The 9,385-nt window shown below is 48.7% G+C and overlaps 1 pseudogene; it reads right to left on the reverse strand.

Annotated features, from left to right (window-relative positions):
• Positions 1-7,090: 7,090 nt before the first annotated feature.
• On the reverse strand, positions 7,091-9,183 carry LOC141022159 (uncharacterized; annotated as a pseudogene).
• Positions 9,184-9,385: the final 202 nt, after the last annotated feature.

A 9,385-nucleotide genomic window follows, 5' to 3' on the forward strand; every position in this document is an offset into this window, starting at 1 on the left:
CGATCTTTCAACACCTGCCATGACAAAGAGTAAACGAAATTAGTACAACATAAAAAATATAATACCGACATGAATAATAATATGTATATAACTTAAGTGCATCATCATCAAGTACAACATAAAAAAAATTGAATACCTAACATGAACTAACAATATATATACATCATCATCATCACTATCATGAATGACGTTAGGGGTGCGTCGGCACCGATGGAACCGGGTCGAGGTTAGGGGTGCGTCGGCGCCGATGGAACCGGGTCGATGTTAGGGGTGCGTCGGTGAAAGCACAAGTGCTCCCTGGGTGATTTTGGTAATTAGTGTCAACATATCTCTTGTTGGACTAATAGTTTCATCTAGTATATTTCAGATAAGTTCAACATTGGAGTGGCATGGACAAGAGGATGTGGAACCCCTTCAAGATGCTAAGGACAAACATTGGCAAAAGCTCAAGACTCTACACTTTCATTTTTGTGGTCCAAGATCACATTGAGTCCATAGGAAAGCCAACACTATTAAAAGGGGATGAGGTGTTGCTTAATGAGTTACTTGCTCAAACTGCTTTGTGATATGCTCCAAAGCCCTCAACCACTTTCTCATTTCCACATATGTCCTAAACCTAAAAGTCAAACTCGGCCCCACCGATTTGATTTATCCGGCGCCACCGAGTTCATTTGATATAGCCACTGCCAGAAACCCTAATCAGTTCGGTCTCACTGATGGGATCTCCGTCTCACCGAGATGGGCTTGCAAACTCTCTATTGCCTGTTGCAATTATTTCGGTCCTACCTGAAGGAAATATGCCCTAGAGGCAATAATAAAGTTATTATTTATTTCCTTATATCATGATAAATGTTTATTATTCATGCTAGAATTGTATTAACCGGAAACTTGATACATGTGTGAATACATAGACAAACAGAGTGTCACTAGTATGCCTCTACTTGACTAGCTCGTTGATCAAAGATGGTTATGTTTCCTAGCCATAGACATAAGTTGTCATTTGATTAACGAGATCACCTCATTAGGAGAATGACGTGATTGACTTGACCCATTCCGTTAGCTCAGCACTCGATCGTTTAGTATGTTGCTATTGCTTTCTTCATGACTTATACATGTTCTTATGACTATGAGATTATGCAACTCCCGTTTACCGGAGGAACACTTTGTGTGCTACCAAACGTCACAACGTAAATGGGTGATTATAAAGGTGCTCTACAGGTGTCTCCAAAGGTACTTGTTGGGTTGGCGTATTTCGAGATTAGGATTTGTCACTCCAATTGTCGGAGAGGTATCTCTGGGCCCACTCGGTAATGCACATCACTATAAGCCTTGCAAGCATTGTGACTAATGAGTTAGTTGCGGGATGATGTGTTACGGAACGAGTAAAGAGACTTGCCGGTAACGAGACTGAACTAGGTATCGAGATACCGACGATCAAATCTCGGGCAAGTAACATACCGGTGACAAAGGGAACAACGTATGTTGTTATGCGGTCTGACCGATAAAGATCTTCGTAGAATATGTGGGAGCCAATATGGGCATCCAGGTCCCGCTATTGGTTATTGACCGGAGACGTGTCTCGGTCATGTCTACATAGTTCTCGAACCCGTAGGGTCCGCACGCTTAACGTTACGATGACGGTTTTATTGAGTTTTGATGTACCGAAGGAGTTCGGAGTCCCGGATGAGATCGGGGATATGACGAGGAGTCTCGAAATGGTCGAGACGTAAAGATCGATATATTGGACGACTATATTCGGACTTCGGAAAGGTTCCGAGTGATTCGGGTATTTTTCGGAGTACCGGAGAGTTACGGGAATTCGTATTGGGCCTTAATGGGCCATACAGGAAAGGAGAGAAAGGCCTCAAAAGGTGGCCGCACCCCTCCCCATGGTCTGGTCCGAATTGGACTAGGGAAGGGGGGCGCACCCTTCCTTCTTTCTCCTTCCCCCTTCCCTTCTCCTACTCCCACAAGGAAAGGAGGAGTCCTACTCCCGGTGGGAGTAGGACTCCCCCCTATGGCGCGCCTCTCCCCTTGGCCGGCTGCCTCCCCCTTGCTCCTTTATATACGGGGGCAGGGGGGCACCCCAGAGACACAACAATTGATCCTTGAGATCTCTTAGCCGTGTGCGGTGCCCCCCTCCACCATATTACACCATGATAATACCGTTGCGGAGCTTAGGCGAAGCCCTGCGTCGGTGAAACATCATCATCATCACCACGCCGTCGTGCTGACGAAACTCTCCCTCAACACTCGGCTGGATCGGAGTTCGAGGGACGTCATCGAGCTGAACGTGTGTAGAACTCGGAGGTGACGTACGTTCGGTACTTGATCGGTCGGATCGTGAAGACGTACGACTACATCAACCGCGTTGTGATAACGCTTTCGCTGTCGGTCTACGAGGGTACGTGGACAACACTTTCCCCTCTCATTGCTATGCATCACCATGATCTTGCGTGTGCGTAGGAATTTTTTTGAAATTACTACGTTCCCCAACACTACCGATATAAGCAATCGTTCTCACCGAGTTTGCTTGACCAACTCTTTGTTTTGCTTATTACCAAAATCGGTCTCACCGAGTTTGTGTAATCGGTCAAACCGAGTTGAGGTTTTACACTAACCCTAGCACATCGGTCCCACCGAGTTGATGTTGTCGGTCCCACCGAAAAGCCTAACGTTCACATTTTGAACTGAATCGGTCTGACCGAGTTTCACTATTCGGTCGCACCGAGTTTGGGAATCTGTGTGTAACGGTTAAATTTTGTGTGGAGGCTATATATACCCCTCCACCCATTCTCCATTCGTGGGGAAAGCCATCAGAACGTGCCTACACTTCCACTACTCATTTTCTGAGAGAGAACCACCTACTCATGTGTTGAGATCAAGACATTCCAATCCAACCACGAGAATCTTGATCTCTAGCCTTTCCCAAGTTGCTTTCCACTCAAATCATCTTTCCACCATATCCAAATCTGTGAGAGAGAGATGAGTGTTAGGGAGACTATCATTTGAAGCACAAGAGCAAGGAGTTCATCATCAACACACCATCTATTACCTTTTGGAGAGTGGTGTCTCCTAGATTGGTTAGGTGTCACTTGGGAGCCTCCGTCAAGATTGTGGAGTTGAACCAAGGAGTTTGTAAGGGCAAGGAGATCGCCTACTTCATGAAGATCTACCCAAGTGAGGCAAGTCCTTCGTGGGCGATGGCCATGGTGGGATAGACAAGGTTGCTTCTCTGTGGACCCTTCGTGGGTGGAGCCCTCTGTGGACTCGCGCAGCCGTTACCCTTCGTGGGTTGAAGTCTCCACCAAAGTGGATGTACGATAGTACCACCTATCAGAACCACGCCAAAAATCTCTGTGTCTCCAATTGCTTTTGCACACTCCAATCCCATCCCTTTACTTTCTTGCAAGTTGCATGCTTTGCTTTCCACTGCTCATATACTCTTTGCATGCTTTCTTGAATTGTATTGTGAATGCTTGAAATTGTGCTAATTTCCAACCTCAACTTGAAAATCTTAAAAACTTCTATCTTTACTTGTTGAGGGTCTAATCACCCCCCCTCTAGACACCTCTTCTCGATCCTTTCAATTAATATCAGAGCATTGGTCTCCATTGCTTTGGTTTAATCACCATTGGAGGAAGATGGATGAGTCTACGATGGGGAGTTTTAGACATAGAGTGCCCATATTTGATGGAGAGTTCTTTCATGAATGGAAAAATGAGATGCTTGAGATTTCCAATGAATATCACTTGAACAAGTACATTACTAGCCCTTGTGCGTCCCTTGTTGATCCTTTGCATCCTACCCCCGATGAGTCTATTGACATGATTCGCAATCTTAGAACTATCAATCTCATTATTAGAGGATTGCCTAGAAATTTGATATCATGCTTGCCTACTCTTGATTGTGCTTCCACCATATGGAGATTTCTTGAGGAACGATTTCCAAACTATTCCCTGAAAAATCTAGATGAGATTCTTCACAAGTCGATTGCTTTAAGCAAGATGAATTCCAATGATCCTAAGTTTGGTGGTTGTTTATTTGAGCTTCGTGACCTTATGCGTGCCAAAGGAGATGTTGGAATCATTAGTAACATCATCTCGGAAGTCATTAGAATTCATAAAGATGAACATTGTCATGATCATATATCTAATGAATCACTCTCTCTAGAAAATGATCAATCACAAGACGGTGTTGAACGTGGATACTATGATGAGGATGATGATAGTGACTTTGATCTCGATGAGTCTATGAGGCACTTTGGTCTTATGGCTAGTCTTCGCGGCTACATGGCTGGAGGAAAGGAATGGGTTCTTGATAGTGGATGTACCGACAATACTTGTAGGATGCTGCTAACGCAACACTACGATCAGAGACCCTTCGAAGAAACTGTGTGCGATGCAACAATCGCAAACGGTGGTGTAAAAAACCATCAAAAGGGTGCAAAACATTTGCTATGACGGATGCATCAAACACAGTTCGGATTTTAGTTGCGTGTGCGATGCAGGGCATACGGTTCAGTTCAATTAACTGTTTGCGATGAGGAGGAACAAAAGAAACGGGTAGCCAGATGGTGGTGTGTGCGATATACAGCATACGGTTCACTCGGATGAACTGTTTGTGATTAGGCAACACAAAAGAAACGGTCAGCCAGATCAAGGTGTGTGCGATATACGGCATGCGGTTCACTCAGATGAACTGTTTGCGTTGAGACAAGAGAACAGAAACGGTCAGCCAGATTAAGGTGTGTGTGATATACAACATACGGTTCACTCGGATGAACTGTTTGTGATTAGGCAACACAAAAGAAACGGTCAGCCAGATCAAGGTGTGTGCGATATACGGCATGCGGTTCACTCGGCCTTGTCGTCAGTATGTGAACTCTGTGGCAACTGTTCGCTCCCCACTAGCCTCTTCTTGTACCGTGGCAACCGTCCACCGCCTCTTCACCTTTCCCTATCGATTTGGAACTGCTGTCGCACGCTCTTCCTCCCTCCATTTGCCTTCACCCTTCCTTCTGCCATTGTTCAATCATCTTCTCCATGGAGGAACAGGCCAGAAACGACCCCGTTATTCTTGCCCCGATCTGAAAGATGACGTGGTGGAGGAACTCATTGATCGGTGCGACGTCATCACCTCAGCTAGCATGGCAGGTTCGTTCAAGACCATTCTCGACTCAACTAATAACATCATTACAAGGAACCCAAGGGTCCAGGAGCGGTTTGATCTCCCCTATCTTGTTCTCCATGACCCTGCTGACTGGCGCGGGGACGACGGAAGCCTCGCCTTGTGCAAGTTGATGGCGCTTGATAATGATACGTGTGATGTTAAGATGCCATCGCTTGAGGGCAAGGCTTGGGCAGGCGCAAATGGAGATTGGGTTGTTTATATTGGGTACAACTGCGAGTGGGAACTTGTGAACGTGTACACTCGTCACTGGGTTCCACTTCCAAAAATCTCAGACTACCCAGAGGTTGAGTACACCGGTATTATAGGTGAGTTCAAATACGATCATGGTGACTGTCGTCTATGGAAGATAGCAATATGTCGAGTTCCCAACCGCTCTTAGGATTACACGAACTATGAAGTTGTTGCTATCTTCGACAAGCTTGTTGCCTTCCTTACTTCCATGCCTCGATGGATATTGCTCAAAAATCAATTTCTGTACACGGATGAGTGTTGTGATGCAATTCAATACGAGGGTCTTGTGTTTGCTGCCACCACTCGTGGCACTGTTTTTGCATGGCATCCTGATGCTTTCGGTACGTTTGTCTTCTACCATAATTATAATTGTTTCATCCACAAGCATGCGGGTTAGCTAGTTTCCCTTTACTAATAACCTTCTTGTGTTTCCAAGGTCCTGTGAACATTTCACCGCCTATACTTGAAAAAATTTATAACCAAGGGGGAGATGACGATGCTGATGATCACGAGCATGAGGACCCATATACTCAGTGGCGCCTGGCAACTTATTCCGATGGATCACCTCTTCTTGTCTGTATACAGGTCACTGCTGATGTTACTAAGGAAGCAGGTGTTGTCTCGCATGGTCGCACTCTCCAGACCTATTCCAACATCCATTGCAGGGTATTCGGGATGGATACTAGTGTACTAGCGCCAACACCTTCTCCTTGGTTCAGTATTGAAAGTTTTGGAGAAAACTCGCTCTTCCTTGGACAAAACTATCCAATGATGGTGGAAAGCGATCCAGCTGCTGTTGACACAACGTTAATACCATTTATGAGAAGCAACTGTATCTATACCTCGGACATTGCTATGCTTCCCTACCATCCCAATATGGGTCCTGACATAGGCCGCTTCAGCCTGGATGATTAGTCATGCGTTAGTCTCGAGATTGACAGTAGCCGGCCCTTCCCAGAGAATCACTTCTGGTTCAAAGCAGGCGTTTCCAACGCCGACAAGTGGTTGAGCTGAATTTCATTTCATCACTTTGTTATTTGTTGTGTGAGAAAAACTTCACTTTACTAGAATGTTTTGTTGGAAATGATCTATAATCCAACGTGTATCCTCTTTGTCGTTGTGGGTTGATGACTTGTTGTACGTAATCAATGGTACATTTGCATATGTGTCCATCAACTCACGCCTACTAGTGGTGTCCATATGAAAAGTGCTAGTGATTTTAGTTGCAAAAATTAGATAGTGCTAGTGATTTTTAGCTGCATATTGTGACATATCGCAGTGTTACAAGGTTGACAAATGGCAATGTTACTAGGTAAACAAATGTCAATATTTCCAGTTTGACAAATGGCAACATACCCAAAATGACATATGCAAATTTTACCCAATTGTTTCTACGTGGTTGCACACGGGTCATGCAAAACAACCGTTTGCGTTGAAGGGACGCAGAAATCCTGCTCAGCACATTTTCCCTTGGCTTCCTGGGGAGGCTGTCGGTTTGCGTACGGGTGTTCTAACTAAAACGTTTGTGATGAGTGTTTTATTTTAAAAAACCATTGACGTGTTTTTAAAAAAAAATCGTTCGATAAGTCTATACATCTATTATATATAAAAAAGTAATTAACGGGCTATCAGAAAAAAGAGATTAAGCTAGAAAATCCCACAAAAATTAGAAACAACTGGTCATTAATTAATCTAACTGGCTAATTACAACCAATGGATCTCCTAAATAGTCTACTTACATAATAGTTCAAACTAACTACCCACCAATGCCCTTAATTATTTTTTATCGTACCCCTTCAATTTACCTAGCTAGTGTTGGCGCAGCTCTAGACTAGCTCTCTCAACTGAACGGGGGTGGAAGAAGAAGAAGACAACACTAGTTTCCGGCGAAGAACGCCCCCGCTGCCATACAGCGTTTTTCTTTTCTCCTGCTCCAACTGGCTCCACAGCCTTTACATCTCTTAAGTAGTGGGCACATCAGCCGGCCACACCGGCCACTAAGTCACGCACGCACGACTTGGCCATACATCCAGCTAACAACTTATGCATGCATGCCTGGTAGCACTAACAAACCCACCCATGCAAACTGGACGCACGACCCCGGCAACAACCTACAATTTTCAGCCGATTTTGTAGCTGATGAGGACGTAGCGCCCACGCACGCCACGGTCGCCACACGTTCTCAAGCCCAGCCACAGTTCGACTCAACCTAGACGCCTACACGCACACGCTAGTGACCACGCGCACACGTACACACACGTCACGCTGCTGCGTCCCACACGTCCCATCAATCCCGCGCGCCACCGACATGCCCGACGAACCCGACGAGCCCGACGGCACCAGTTGTCCCGCCCGTCCCGCGCGCACCCGACGCGCCCGACGAACCCGACCACACACGTCGTGGCTTATTCCAACACACACCCCTAAGCCACGGCCTAGAGGAGTCCGTCGTCGTCGACGTTAGCACCGGCCAAGAGAGCCTGCTCCGCCGCCGGTCCTTTCCGCAGCTGCGGGCACTCGCGCTGGAAGTGCCCGTGCTCCCCGCACTTGTAGCAGCGCCTGCGCCTGTTGCCGCCGCTCCCCGACGCCACGCTGCGCCCGTCATCGTCGTCCCGTGCTCCGCCTTGCTGCCGCTCCCACGCCCGCCACTTCGTCGCCGTGAACAGGAGCTGTCCATTCGCCCGCTCGCCGTTGTCCTCCTGTCGACGCCGAACTCGCTCGTCGAACGCGCGCAGCCGCCCGAGCGCTTCATCGAACGCCATTGTCGTCACGTCGTGGAACTGCTCGATGCCGGCGACGACGGGGAAGAGCCGGCCGATCCGGCACCATATCCAGCAGCTTCTTGACGAGCGCCGCGTCGCCCAGCGTCTCCCCGAGGTTGGCATACCTCGACGTCATCGCCGCGAGCCTCCCGCCGTACACGTCGAGCTCCTCGCCGTCCGCCATCTTCAGGCGGTCAAATTCACCGCGCAGTGTCGCCAGCCTCGCCGCGCGGACCCGATCGGCGCCGACGAACCTCACCTTCAGGGAGTCCCATACCTCCCTGGCGGTGATCTTCGTCGACACCTGCAGCAGCACATCCTCCGGCAACGCCCCAAGAAGCAACGCGCGCGCTATCTTGTCCTTCCGCGCGTTCACCGCCGCGTCGCCCGGTGCCACCGCCTCCCATACGGTGTGGATGTCGAGGATCGCCTGCGCCTTGATGGCCCAGACCGTGTAGTTGTCCGCGGTCAGCATCGGCATCGCCATCGTCGCTGATCCGCCCGCGCCGCCGCCGTGTGGGACGAGCGCCATGGTCGCCGGTGATCGCCCGGACTGAAGCTCTGTATACCAATTGTTGGCGCAGCTCTAGACTAGCTCTCTCAGCTGGACGGGGGTGGAAGAAGAAGAAGACAACACTAGTTTCCGGCGACGAACGCCCCCGCTGCCATACAGCGTTTTTCTTTTCTCCTGCTCAACTGGTTCCACAGCCTTTACATCTCTTAAGTAGTGGGCACATCAGCCGGCCACACCGGCCACTAAGCCACGCACGCACGACTTGGCCATACATCCAGCTAACAACTTATGCATGCATGCCTGGTAGCACTAACTAACCCACACATGCAAACTGGACGCACGACGCCGGCAACAACCTACGATTTTCAGCCGATTTTGTAGCTGACGAGGACGTAGCGCCCACGCACGCCACGGTCGCCACACGTTCTCAAGCCCAGCCACAGTTCGACTCAACCTAGACGCCTACACGCACGCGCTAGTGACCACGCGCACACGTACACACACGCCACGCTGCTGCGTCCCACACGTCCCGTCCGTCCCGCGCGCCACTGACACGCCTGACAAACCCGACGAGCCCGACGGCACCAGTTATCCTGCCCGTCCCGCGCGCACCCGACGCGCCCGACGAGTCTGACCACACACGCCGTGGCTTATTCCAACAGCTAGAAAAAGTTAGGTTATTAGG

Source organism: Aegilops tauschii, chromosome 5 (assembly GCF_002575655.3).
Source record: "Aegilops tauschii subsp. strangulata cultivar AL8/78 chromosome 5, Aet v6.0, whole genome shotgun sequence".
Lineage (NCBI taxonomy): Eukaryota > Viridiplantae > Streptophyta > Magnoliopsida > Poales > Poaceae > Aegilops > Aegilops tauschii.